The sequence below is a fragment of the Mus pahari genome, chromosome 7 (assembly GCF_900095145.1).
Source record: "Mus pahari chromosome 7, PAHARI_EIJ_v1.1, whole genome shotgun sequence".
Taxonomy (NCBI): Eukaryota; Metazoa; Chordata; class Mammalia; order Rodentia; family Muridae; genus Mus; species Mus pahari.
This window is the reverse complement of record NC_034596.1, coordinates 28142719-28156795: the sequence shown is the minus strand read 5'-3', so window position 1 is coordinate 28156795 and position 14077 is coordinate 28142719. Positions and strand designations below refer to the sequence as shown.

Here is a 14077-nt window from a genome sequence, read left to right as displayed (position 1 = left end):
GAGACCCTGCAGCCTGGTTTGGAAAGGCACCCATCCAAAGAAAAAGTCTAATGGGAAGCAAAGGGGTCAGAGTTACCCGGAAGTCTGCTGTGCATCATCGCTACTCTCCAGCCTGCTTCCACATGGGTCTGATCCCTCTCACACATCCTCATGTGAGGCTATGGCAGGTATAATATTACTGAGAATTCTCACTGCTTGCAGGGTTCTGTGTGTGTGTGTGTGTGTGTGTGTGTATTATAAACCCTCTCTGTCTAACCTGTGATAGGTGTGGGACAGATAGGTAGAAAGTGGGACATTAATTCATGGGAATACAGAGAAGCTCTAGCCAGAAGTAGATGGTGAAGAGGAAGAAGACAGGAAAGAGCCGGTTTTGCAGAAAAGGCCATGACTTCAGTGCTGAGTCGGCCTGGGAGGGTTGGAGGTGAGTGTCTGCTATTTGCAAATAATGAATGAAGCTCAAGAAGTTCAACTTGGAGGTGAGTTAGGACCCAAGGAACAGGAACAGGAATGGGAACAGCGATGAGCTTGGAGCCTGAAGAGACTGCATGTGCATGTACATACATTCAGCATGTATGGCCTCCCCCGACATAACATGTATACATAGAAGCTATGCTTATGATACATCACTTTCTGTGAGGGGCACTTGGCTGATACGAAAACAAAACATTAGAACGCAAGTTATGCAAAGAACCCTACATGCTTTCTTTCCCCCATCTTGTCAGTCTGAACCACACTGAGCTGGAGCACAGCGGCAGATTACTTAGAAGTTCCTGCAGAGGGCCCAGTGCCTGGTCCAGGGGATGCCTGCTTACATTAAGCAGGATCTGAAAGCAGCTAATTTAGACATTCTGAAGAAGGCTGTGTTAACAGGATTAAGATCCTTTAATTTTGTGTGAGGTACGAAGACCGAGTCCAGCGTCTCGCACAGGCCAGGCAGATATTCCACCACTGAATCCATCTTCTTTCTGGGATTTTATTTTAAGGCAGGGTTTCACTAAGTTGCCAAGTTGGTCTTGAACTTGTGATACTATACTGTCAGCCTCCCTAGTCGAGTAACTAGGATGATAGGCCAGCACCAAGATTCTTAGCCAAATAACTATTATTTTTAGGAAGTTGTGAGAGTGTAAAGAGGAAGGAAGGGAATCATGCTTGATGCTTCTGTGGGAGACTTGGCAAGGATGTGACCAGCGGTAGGATGGAGCTGCTTGGTACTACAGCTGTGGTCCAACCCTGAATCCATTTATGCTGCTACTCCTGGGAGTCACTATCCTGGAAGCCATGTGTAAATTTGGCCTTAGTTTGAAATCAGGAAGTCTTTCTAAGCTGTTTTGAAATATGCACTGAACAGCTCACCTACCTGTGCCTCAGTTGGCAAGCGATGCCAGGGCTCTGCTGTTGCCTTGCTACTGGCATTGTTAAAAACAGATCTTTCTAACATGCCTCTATGAAGAGACGTCACAGATGCGCATAGAGACTTGCAGAGCAAAGGGAAACAACTTACGTGTCCATTATTTGCTTCATTTTGTAAATTATATTATGTGTGTGGGTGTGTGCTACTGTGTGTGCACATTAATGTATATGCATGTGAAGAACAGAGAGAGATGGCTGCTTGGCACCTCAGTTTGCTGTATACCTTAATTTCTGAGGCAGGGTCTCTCACTAGATCTGGAGCTCACTGATTGAATAGAAGGGCCCGCCAGTCAGCCCCAGGGATTCTTCTGTATCTGAGACATGTCCACCACACTCAGCCTTATATGAGTGCTGGAGAGTCCGGATTCCTATCCTCCGGCTTGCCGGCACTTTACTGACTAAGCCAATCTCCTCACCCCCATTTCCATTATTTTTTCTTAAAAATTTCCAGCTCAGGAGCTGGAGAGATGGCCCAGCTTTTGGAAAGATGGCTCAGCAGTTAAGAGGACTGGCGGCCCTCACAAAGAACCCAGGTTCAACTTCCAGCACCTACAAGGCGGCTCACAGCCACCTGGATCTGCATCTCCAGCTCCAGATAGTCTAATGCCCTGATCTGGCCTCTGCAACTCCTAGGCATGCCAGCGGTGCATGTACATCCATGCAGATGCACATATACATAAAATGAAATTAAATAAATCTTCAAAACTATTTCCGATTGACTTGCAAGAAACAATGTGAAGTTTACTAGTGGGGACTGCAAAACTAAGATTCACTCATTTTGTTAACTGTGTAGTTAACAAAAAATAATAATGCAGAAACAATAAACCTAGATTGCCATATGTTTGGGTAGAAGAGACTTTTAGGAGGATGCCTATGGTTGTGTGATTACGTATGTGATGGGGTTCAGTAACCCTGCAGATTCTTGCTGACTCTTTGTAAGACCCCAGAAGCCTTCAGGATAACGCATTTGCTAGCAACGTTCCGGCTGTGTTCTCTTGCCCACAGCTGCTTCCCTGAGTGTCTCCTTTCATTAGTTTCTGACTGTAATATGTACCTGGCTGGAACAGGAGTCAAAAAGTATGGGTCTTTGTCACACAACAGTACTGAACCTTCCATCCTACTTGGTCCCATTTTAAGCCAGAACTCCAACCAGTGGAACCCATTTGGAAGGGTCACGCTCCCTCTGCAGGCCTTCTCGTCCCTTCCCTTCTACTACGAGATTTGTTTTCCAAGGTGCAGAGGGGAGTTTCCTGTGACACCTTTTGACTTTTTGAAAGGTTAGATGATTTTATTAAATTGGACATGTATTCTTAAAAGCCTCCCAATTTAAAATTGATACATAAACATGCATATATACTAGGGGTGGCGTGTAACATTTACAGACAGGTATTCACTGAATAGAGTTCACATAGGAGCTGGTCCTCTGATGTCAAACTCTTCTTCCTGACAAAACATTCAAACTCCTATCTTCAAGTACTGTGAACTACACAGTGACTTATTTCTTTCTGGAAATAGCAAGGCCTTTTGCCTTAATCTGGCCATGCACAGTCCCCCCCCCCACACACACACACACTTTATCTGGTTTTATTTTAAAAGCCACCAGTGACAGTGTCCCAGAAAGTTTCCATGACTAGTGAGAAGGCTCAGAGCCTGGGGTGATGTCAAGGCTTTCTACCTCTTCCAGGGTCTGACTTCCTTATCCTATGTCCTTCCGGACTATAGGCACAACACCTTCTGTTTCACTGGGCACCCCTGGCCCACTTGAGCTATGGCTGAACAGGACATTGGAGTCGGTGGTAAATGGGGGTGTTTATTTGAACCCACAGGTTCTTGCTGGTAATTTTTTGTGCCTCCCTACTCCAGGCTACCAGAATTAGGCCGTGGATTGTGTAATAGTTTCTAGCTACTAAAAATGTGTTCCCCTTTAACCCGTGCATACTCTTCATGCTGCCTCTGAAAAGACTGGTAATCCATAAAGGTGCAGGTTGCTTTAAGTCCAAGTCAGTAACTTCACTTGCCTGTTTTATGAGAAGGAAGACCCATGGGAGTCACGGAGCTGAGAGAAGAGGTGACCTCAGAGCTATCCCAGTGTATGTGCCTGTGACTTCTGTCAGGGGGCCTATGTACCTACAGCTGTCATAAAGGAATATTTGTCAAAAGTGTGACTCTATTTCAAGTCAAAGGCATAAAATAGATAAAAGTAACAAAGGAAATATAAGTGAGAGTTAATGTTTAGGCACATGCATGAGTTTCATGGGATAATTTTTCTATATGACCAAAAGGCATTGGTTTTTATAGCATGTCATTTCCCTGGCCTCTATGAGGCTGCACTGGGCTATCACCAGCAAGAATATCTGGTGAGAATATACCAGACCTCTTCCCTCCTTCCAAAAGTGAGGATCAAAAGGAGATTTGGGAAGTAGTGGACTCTGCTCCCTCCTCTGAAACGATATACAAAGAGATGACTGATGTGTTCAAAGTCACCCCCCCCCAAGTCTTGTGGGAAGCCAGACTACAACACACTGCCTTCCAGATGTGTTCCAGGTCGTGCCAAGGTGAGCTACAAATGGAAATTTCACTTTAAAAATAAAAGGGACATGGAACCAAAGACAACTAGAAAGGATGGCTACCTGTTTGCTCCTTGGTGAAAATGCCTTTTGGTAGAAGCTTACAGAAAAATAATCAAGACAATAAGTCATTTCTGATGTCCATAAGAATTAGCTGGAATCTTACAGTGCACACGTAGTCCAACTGATGGAAACCAAACCAGGTCCATGTGATGCGCTGACTCTCCATAAGGACCAAACAATTCACTAAAGGAAAATATTTAAAAACACTTACACTCGAGGTCCTGCCTGTCTTTTGATAAATGGGCAGAAGTAGCAAGGACTACATGTAGAAGAAAAAAAAGAAAAAGAAAGAAAGAAAATCCAGGTGATGTCAGTATGTGGTCCCAGCTGCACATTCTCTAGTTATAAGAGGAAGTGAAAGATAATCCCACACTGGAGATAGACAGAGCTCTGGAAGGGGGCAAGGATGTTATTGTTTGCTTGTTTTACTAGAACCCTTTTTTTTTTTTTTAAGTACACTTTAACTAAAATGTAATTATATCACTTTTCCCTTCTCTTTCCTTCCTCCAGTCCCTAAATGCACCCCTTGCTCTTAAACTCATAGCTTCTTTTTTCCTTTGATTACTATTGCCGCATACATAAATTAATACATTCCTATTGTCACAAATAAATAAATACATCTTTTTGAGTCAGTTTTTGTTACTTGTGTGTATATGGTCTGCACTGGACAGCGAATAAGGAGGCTCATCCCTGGGACAGGCTAATTCTTCCTCTCCAAGCAACCATTGGCTGCCCATGGTTCTTTGTCTGGAGATGAGACCCTACAGCATGCTTCCTTCCAGGTTATCATATCTATTGATACTGGCATATTCTGGAGTTTATGGACCAGGCATCCTCCAGGTCAGCAACATCGCTACAATGATTTTAAAAATGCAAATTATGCAATGATGAGATTTCATTGGCTGAACCATGTCTGACACACTCTTCACATCACATCTAGTCTCTAGGTTGCTGATGTTTGTAATTCTGTCTGTAATTACAGGTCGAGTATATTTTCTAACTTACTCAGAATTGACTAGATTGACGTATGTGTTAGAAGTGCCCTGCTGTCTCACAGTGACTCGCTACCCCTCACATCATCTAGGTGAACAGACCCTGTTCTGATCATTAACTATGAAGCTGGAGGAACAGGTGGCCTAGCCCGTTTGTAAACAGGTGTGCCAGCGTGTCCCTGGGGGACTGACATGACACAGCTTGGCGTGCACCATGGGTCTCTGAGGGAGAAGGGTTGTTTTGGAGCTAACAATATCCCAGTAACAACAAATTAGCCAAAGAATATTTGGGCGGCAAGACCTCCATGACTTCTCTCAGAATCACAGAAAAGGGCACTGGGAGGTTCTGAAGAGTTTAATGGGGGAATTTCTTGAATTTTAATTTAGATTCAGACATCCCATGTAAAAGAAAGAACAAGCAGAAATGAGTGTAGAATCTACTGAAGCACGTGGTTAGGAGTTCTGTCAGCTACCCAAACCTCTTGCTTTATGCAATTGATTCCATCTTTAAGCAAAGATACTTTGAGAGAATATAACAATCTAACTCCAACTGCACATGTGTCTGTCAGAGGACTGAATGGCAGGATTTGAATCCTGCACCTACAGGTTTGTTCAGTGGAGTCTGCTGGGTGGCAAGGTGGCAGTTCCTCTCAGAGTGTTTAAATGCCTCACCAGGTTCTCATTTGAATTCTCCTCCTGCGGCTGCCAAGGGCTTCTGTAGCCAGTGGCTCTTCAGCTGGTTGCACAGTGGCAGGACAGCTCATCCTGTACATCTAACAGAGATGCTAGATAGCCCAGAGATCTGTCTGTCTGCTAGAAGGCTGACTTCAGTTAGCAGTAGATGCCTTGGCCACACCTCACCCAAAGCTGCTGTTGTTGACCCCTGCTACCCACAGCCTCAAAATATCCAGAAACTTAGAAGAAGACGTCTGACATTCACCGATGTTTACCGTCTTATATTCTCAAATGAGAAAAGGCTTGACTCTATACCCCAAGTGTGTGGAACCATGGGAAAGAAGACCAGCTATCCAGAACCCCCCAAAATATCTGAACTTTTATTTCTAGCTTGTAAGAGAAGGGCGTATACTAACATATGTAATTCATACAGAAACAGTTACACAATGCTATGCATTTATGCTAATATTCAGGAAGACCACCAGAGTTTCTATTACCCAGAAAAAAAGGAAACAAGGGATCCAGCCCACTCTGCCTAAGTCGGAAAAGCAAAAATCTATTTCCAAATCTATTCAAGGAAAAGTTGCCCTGCAGGCATCCTCATTACCTTTTGTCAGCAGATGGGCAGACAGACAGATAAATACTTAGGTCCTGACTACCTGCAGGATGGTTCCCTCTCTTGGCTCTGCACACAGTAGGAGCTCAAGTTGTGCACAGTGCATAGATATTCCATCAGAGGCCAAGGGCGGAGGGAGAAGCTGACTTTAAGAAGCCACAGTCTCCATCGTTAGTGTTGACTGTGCCATTGTTGCCAGGAGAAAAGGCTGAAATGGAGAGGGATGCCCACCGTGGCTGCTGACTGCCAGAGATCTATCACCGAACTTTCCTAAAACACAGAATCTAAAAATAATTAGCAAACTTGCACCGAGTTTCAGGGGGAGAACAAAAGGCAGGCTCACTGCCAATCAGCTGATCAGTCCCACTGGACTGAAGACATCTCCCCATGTCCCCTGTCTTGAGCCTTGAGCAGCTCCCCTGAGGTCCTATGAAAGCCCTTAGGGCCTCTCCCTTAGCTTGGGGGGGGGGTGTCTCAGTGCCAGTCTTAGCTGGTCATCTGTTTCTACTTTCTTAGGCACACTTGATCTCAGGAAGTGCTCAAACAATGAAAAGGATGGACAGGGTTAAATTCATAACAGGGTACTTATTCACACCACATTAGCCATGGGAATACTACAAGTAGACATAAAATTTTATTCCTGTGATAATATACTTCAAGCTCTAAAAAAGATCCCGTAAAAGAAAAGGATTTCCTTTAAAAGAAAGGAAAAAAAAAAAAGCCAAAACAAAATCAGTTCCTATTGAGGTTAGGAACGCTGCATCATAGAGATCAGAAGAGCTATCACTGGTGACGGCAGGAAATGCGGCCAAAAGAGACGTCCATCCAGAACATGCAAATGATTATGACTTTTCCTATTGACTACTGGAAAGCCAAAAGCCCAGAATTCCTCAGTGTAATGCACAGAGCTGCCCGGCGTTCCCAGGTATCTGCAAAGCACACGTGACCTGGGTCATGGAGGAAGCCGGCAAGTCTGTCTGCAGGAAAGCTTTGCACGGAGGAAGCTAAGACCAGCTACCTACAGCACAGCGCACAGCACAGGACAGCCTCATTCTCACCACCCCTCTACCCTGTAACAATTCCGATTCTCTCTCTTTCCTGAAACGGGTGATGAGCAATGCCTTTCACCATTCCGTCAACAAACAGCTGGACACAAGCCAAAGGACCATACATCCTGGTCTGCCGTGCCCTTTTTAATCAACTTCCTAATTAAAAAATGCCATGCTGGCATGAGGTATGAAGGGAGGAGGCTTAGAATATTTCACAAAATAGCATCCTCTCATCCTGGAGTTGTTGAGAATCTGTATCCTTACAGATGTTTATGAGTGTTCCTGCTGCAGAGATAGAATCAATTTGCTTGCGCCTGGCCCTCAAGACGTATTAAATTTATCCTGAAGGAAGCTGGCTTCTGAAAGCTCTTGCCCAGATGCACTAGGCAGGTGGGGGTTTCGGGGAACCAGAGGGTCCACCAGCAGATGCAGCATTGATTTCTGAATGTTCACACTCTCCTAGACAGCTCCAGAGCCGACTCGGTTTGATGGCTCTCTATGGGGTGCCCTGCAGACTGGATTATTTCCACCACCAGTCTGGCTAGCATTGTTTCATGGCGACAGTGTACTGTGTATTCAGCTTTTGCTCAGATGGCACTGGCTAGGGAAATACGTGGACCAGGGAGAGGCTATGGCACCAAATTCAAAGTCAGTCTCTGAGAGCTGTCCCCCGCCTATAGGATTCAGGGATGTAGGAGTCCCAGCAACTGAGAATTGGGTGCTGACATCTGTAAAGACACTCTGGGAGTGCAGACTAGAACACACTAAGGTTCAGTTTAGACAATGGCTGAGGTGCTTTTCAAGGCCATGTTGGAGCTGGAGATGCTACAATGAAAAATCCTTGTCAACACACTAAAAGAGGTACCCCTCCCATCAATTATTCATCCCCAAGTTGTTTGATTTAAAGTTCCAAGCTTGACACTCCACCTGAAAACATCTGAAGCAAACGCTCAACTGGGGTGATTTTTCCTCAAGGTAATTTCAGGGAGTGCGGTGCCTAAGCCATCGGATTTCAGTAGGAAGCAGGCAGTTTACAATATTGAGTCACAAAGTTCTTACAACTATATTAATGAGTACACACATATGTCTAAGGCAGGTTATACATGGTGCATCCATTAACCCAATGACTCAAATATTCCAGCTTGTACACAACACCTTTACCCCAGCAACTTTAAAAATATGCATGTTTTACACTCTCAAAACCATGGAAGTGCTCAGCACATTCTCTTTAGTGTGTGAGGACACACCACAGCACAGAACTGTAAAGGAAATAAGCCCAAGTGACATTTTGGGAGAAAACTGTTGATGTTTTTCTTTTCTGCTCATAGGCAGCACATGTGGCTAAGGGCAGAGTCCCTAGGACACAGATGTCCCCCCAGTGCAACCACTGCCCACAGAGCAGCTAAGGCAGGGCACCAGGCATTTGGAATCTCATGGATGAATTCATGATTTAGCTATGGAAGGTTGTAATCTCTCCTAAAGTTGATATTCAACCTCAGAGGAAAAGTTAAAAAATAAAATTAAAAGTCCCCTTAGAAATCACATTTTCAGGCTGGCTCATCTGAACATATTTCCAGCTCAGAGACAGTTCATTGTCTTTGGATCAAGCCCTTACCCACTGCAAGGAGCCTTGAAAACAGGACTACAATCGGTAAAACTAACTCCCTCAAGTGGAAACTCTGGTGACATAATTGTGGCCCTTTAAAAAAAAATGGACTTCACCTGTGAGAGGCAGCCAGGCACAAAGGAAGCCTCGTGGATAAGTGACATTCAAGGGTTTCCCTGCTTCTAAATGGCCAAGCAGAGGGTAAAAAGGAAAGGCTAATGTCTGCTCCAAGAAAGTTATAGCCCATCAGAAAACAAGAGAGTTATTTTACTCACAAAGATGGACCCAACTCCGAAAGGGAACTAGCATGGAGAGAGGAGCGCAGAACAGCCTCCCTATAGGTAGGAGTTCAGGAGAGAGAGAGAGAGAGAGAGAGAGAGAGAGAGAGAGAGAGAGAGAGAGAGAGAGAGTTCTCTTGGGCATTCATTACTTTGGGCTAGACATTTAAAACCTGAGTTGTTTTTCCCCCACATTCTAGCTTACTAGCTCATTTTTTTTAAAGGCGATAGAAGCAACATTTGTATGCACTTACAGGATAATTGAGATTTTTCCCTATTATGCAAAAAAAGACATCTTAATGTGAACATACAGAAACTTGCAATTTAAGCAGGAAAATCATCAGTTCTCCACACCAGGGGCAAGCCTGGTCCCAGACTGTCACACCTGAGGCTTTGGGTTCACTGAAGGCACTTTGTCGGTTTTAATATTATAAAGGCGTACTTTCCGAAACAGAGCAAATCACACCCCCCCCCGCTCAGCACACCCCCCCCCAAAGTTGTATTTCTGTCACATAGTCACTGTCCTTTCTAAAGTATAGCAACACTTTGAAAAAGGCTTTTAAAATTTCAAAATGAAAGCATGGCATGCCCTAAAATAGCCAAGAAACTACAGAGATACAGTTAAGAGGCTGTGGTGTCTATTGAAGTTTAACTTTAAAAACAAACTAAATAATTAGGTCAGTTAAAATGCAGACCTTTCCCTCTAAGGAAGGTAAGCATCCTTAAGACAGGAAAGGACTCTTCATCAGTGACTCTCCCCAGAAGCATCTTGAACTGAATTTTGAAACACCCATGTTCCAGGATGCTAGTCCCAGAATTATATAAGAAATGTATGCCACTGTTGACAATAGAAACTCAAGGCTCCAGGAAGCTTCATTATCACTCATAAACTCAGAAAAAAAAAATCTCATTTTTTTTCTCCTCAAAAGAACTAAGTAAGTATCAAAGACTGTATTCATTTAACATTTGCCCTCTGTGCATCCTACAGACCTAGAAAAAAAAAAAAAAATCAGTCCAGTTTCCACTGTCCCCAATAAGTAACTGGTTAAATGAGCTAAAATCTCCTTCCAGCTAGGAAAAATATATACTAGTCAAAACTAATTACGTCTGGCTTTTATCTGGACAACATTTGCTAATTCTGCTGGTCTCCATACACTGTCCCAGAAAATATTAATTAAACACGTTGAATAATGGCTGCTGTAAATTTCTAAAAACACTAATCTCTAAACAGTTAATTTTCACTTCACACTTATGCGTGGAAGATGGATGAAGAGGCCACCCGAGCACCAGCAAAAGACTATTCTTTTGTTACTGCCCTTAAGAGTTGAACTTTGCTCCACTTTGGGAAGCGCAGCCCCGGCTCCAGAAACAACAGGACACATTTACCTGGAGGGGATTTCAAAGAGAAACCTGAAGAATGGATTTTCTGCGCCTGCAGTCCCTCTCCGCACCTTCAGCTAAGCCAGCGTCTGACAAGCAATTGTTCCCACGGCAGCCACCCCTGCCTTCCATCTTAGGGACTCACCCAGAAAATTCTCCAGCCTGCTCCGCGACTACAAAACTCTTCTAATGCTTTTGAACGCCCACCATTTGTTCTCCATTCATCCAATCAACTTCGAACCGCACATCTTCTCTCTATCGGCGCGCAGACACGGGGCCACTTCTCATCTGTATGCTAATTATTTTGCCACATGGACAAAAGTAATAATGCTTTCAGACAGGAAACTAACAGGCCTGAAGTCGAAGATGGAAATTAATAAGTTGACACCACTAAACGCCGGGGAAGACGGGCATGCGTGCAGAGCCCTGCCTGGTGGATGCGGCGCAGCCTCCATCAGCAGGCAGCAGACAGACGGCCCTGGGCCGCCAGCACTGCCCAGGCTGCGAGCATCAGGCACAGGTTTCCTTAGAGACCACATCGCTGCCGCAGAGGCACACCGGGAGCATCCTGCTGACTTACCCTGCTCGGGCGGGCTGCTGTCCTTTAAGCAATACAAAACGCAGCCATTTCCTCAATCCCTAACTTCATCGCTGATCTAGATGTGTCTCAACCTAACAGCTGTGAGTTAAAACCAGTAATTTCTAGCCTTCCTGTTTACTAGGCTTTCGGCAGTCAGGCAAGATTGGGATGTGTGCTGTGTGCTTCCTACACTGTACCCACAGGCCTCTAAATCTCTAGAGCGGAGTGTGTGATGTGCAGTGCTGTATTTAATGTAATAGATGAGAACTGTAAATACGCAGGCTTACTGTTGGCTGCTACCCGCTAGGTGATGTATCTCAGAAAATCTCCCCTATCGTTGACGTTATGGTAAATGCATATAGTGGTTCAAGAAAGCTCACCAAAGTCAGCAGAACCTTGGTGTTTTCACTGGAACTACAGCTACACATCATAACAAAACAAAAAGGCATCGGGGACCTCCCCTGACCATTCTTAAGACTGGAGAACGGGCACCAGAGAGTTAACTGAAGGGTTCCCACCATCTCCCTGGCTTGTCAGCCACACTACAGTATCCCATCCGGTACAAGCTCCTTTTATCATCTTCCTTTAAAACAAGAGACAGAACTATTCTCTGAGTAACTTTTAGCTCATGATACCAGCATTTGAAAAGGAGAAGACAGAAAAAGTTTATTTTTAAAAAGAGCAGACCCAGTAAGATGCCCGAAACACAAAAGAGAGCATAGTTATATGACTTTCTGTGCCATGTGGGTTGGGTTTTTTTTTTTTTTTTGGTTTGTTTATTTGCTTGTTTATTTGTTTTTTTTTCTGTTTTGTTTTGTTTTGACCCCCCCAACCCCAGGTGCTGATTCTATAAATAGCCTCTTAGGGCAAGCAACAAATGCTTTTCTGTGGTAGTAGTCGTCCCCTTCCCTCACCAGCCTCTTAGTAAAGCACACTAAATCATAAAGGTACCTCCCCTCTCCTGGAAGCTGGCTTTGACTATCCAGACTCCTGATGAGAACAACTCTGGGAGATTGCAGACAAGCAGCCCATAGGCGTGTTCATCTGAGGGGCAGTTGTAGCCAAGAGAGTTCCATCGCCAGCCCTCTGTACCCCGAATCATGCCATGCTGTCATAGTGTGTAACCAAACAAGAGTGGACGGTGGCCAGGCAGGTGGAGAAATGGCTGTGGGAACTACTTAAGAGACTATCCGAAATCACTCAGAGGAGTTGGAAGCTGCAGCAGCCAGGCAAATAAGCAACCACATGTCACCTTTAAAGGAAAGGGAAGAGGTACCTCTCAGCAGATGAGTTGGTGGCCATCAGCAAGTCCTCCTCGGCAGTCTGCCTCACTCACGCAGCTCCTCAACTGCCATGGAGAGCCCCAGGCACGTGTGGTCACAGATCCCTCCGTGTTTGCATTCCCTCCACCCCTCCCATCAGGACCTGCACTGTCAGCCCTGTGCACAGGAGTGCGAGGCAGAGCCCACAGCTCAGCCACTGGGGGCCTCCATAGGCACAGTGTGGACTGGTTTCTGAGGGAGACTGACAGCAGTCCCAAGGTCCCAGGAACACCCTCTTCTTGCTCTCAGAGGTAATTCCTCTGAAGAGCATCTGCCTGGCGCGTGGTGGTTACTACACAGGGTACTGCCTGCTCCCTCTCCAGTGCCCTGACGGAAACCTCCGCAGCTCTCCACAAGGAGGCTTGCTGGGGACACCCAGTGTCCCTCCATCTTCCCATAGACAATGCGTTGTCCACTGCCATCAGAATGCCTCCCTCCCCTTCTCTACCCCCTACCCCTGGTAATCCCCACACGGGGGCTTTTTCTTTCATCCGGAGCTATGGCATTCACATTTCCTTCCTACCCAGCAGCCTGAGACAGCAATGTTGGCCAAGATCTTCTCATACAATAAATAAGCACTTATGCATTCTCTCTAGTTTTCTAACACCTGGATTACATTTTCTCTGCCATCTCTGATGACTTCTGCAGATACCCTGAGGGCGCATTAGGCCATCAAAGCTTAAAAAACAAAAAACAAAAAAACAAATCACTTTCATTGTGAAAGCGTTCACAGAAAAGTCATTGTGCATGCTAGAACAATGCAGGTATGGAGGAGACAGAGACAGGAGAGAGGGGGCAAAGTTAGAGAGGCCAGGAGGCCAGAAGAGGCAGGGAGAGAGGGAGGGAGAAAGGAAGAGAGCACAAAGATACTTCAGACTGAGTCACACGGCACTGAAACATAGCCTACTGATGGGAAAATGTACAGTTGTTTCTACTTGTGCAAATTATAACTGTTTTAGGCAACATATTCATATATGGGACATGCCAACTTAAAATGTTTGTTAAACATACTAGCTGTATATGTTATTTAGATATCACCCCTGCGCACACACACACACACACACACACACACCAGAACAAAACACACATACAGTACTTTATTCTTTAAATCCACAGCATCGGCTGTCTTTAGTTTGGACTACACATAGATGGGTGTCAGTTGGGCCATTGTATTTGTTCAGTGGGGATGGAACTTAGCTTAGTGAGACGCAGGTTAATGTTTTGTAAGTTTTTGTTCAAGTTCACCTCCCATTATTTTTGTCAAGGGATGCTAAGAAATTTTTAAAGAGGGGAGAGAAAGAGAGAGAGAGAGAGAGAGAGAGAGAGAGAGAGAGAGAGAGAGAGAGAGACTGACTGACTTTAAAACAGGAAAGCAAGGAACACTGCAGTGAGCTATGGATCTCCCTGAGAGCAGAGAAGCCCCAGGTTCCTTCACTGTCACTCACTTGTGTCCTGGACAGAATTCTGAGGGACTCTTCAGACTTTATTGTCAAATATGAGATGCATTTGAAAAACCAGTTATTGATGAGAAAACATGGC

The 14077-nt window shown here is 44.9% G+C and overlaps 1 protein-coding gene across 11 annotated transcripts in view; it reads right to left on the bottom strand.

Annotated features, from left to right (window-relative positions):
- Window positions 1-14077, bottom strand: part of Myt1l (myelin transcription factor 1 like) — a 402403-nt gene that overhangs the window by 384758 nt on the left and 3568 nt on the right. Inside the window, exon 1 of one of the 11 annotated variants that reach the window (XM_029541114.1) lies at window positions 12493-12704. The exons of 7 other annotated variants lie outside the window; for them this stretch is intronic. The gene's annotated coding sequence lies outside the window, so the exon portion shown is untranslated. Of the gene's footprint in view, window positions 1-10642; window positions 10759-10781; window positions 11482-12492; window positions 12705-14077 lie in introns of those variants that run through there. 3 more of the 11 variants (XM_029541112.1, XM_021202072.2, XM_029541113.1) reach the window with 3 other exon arrangements.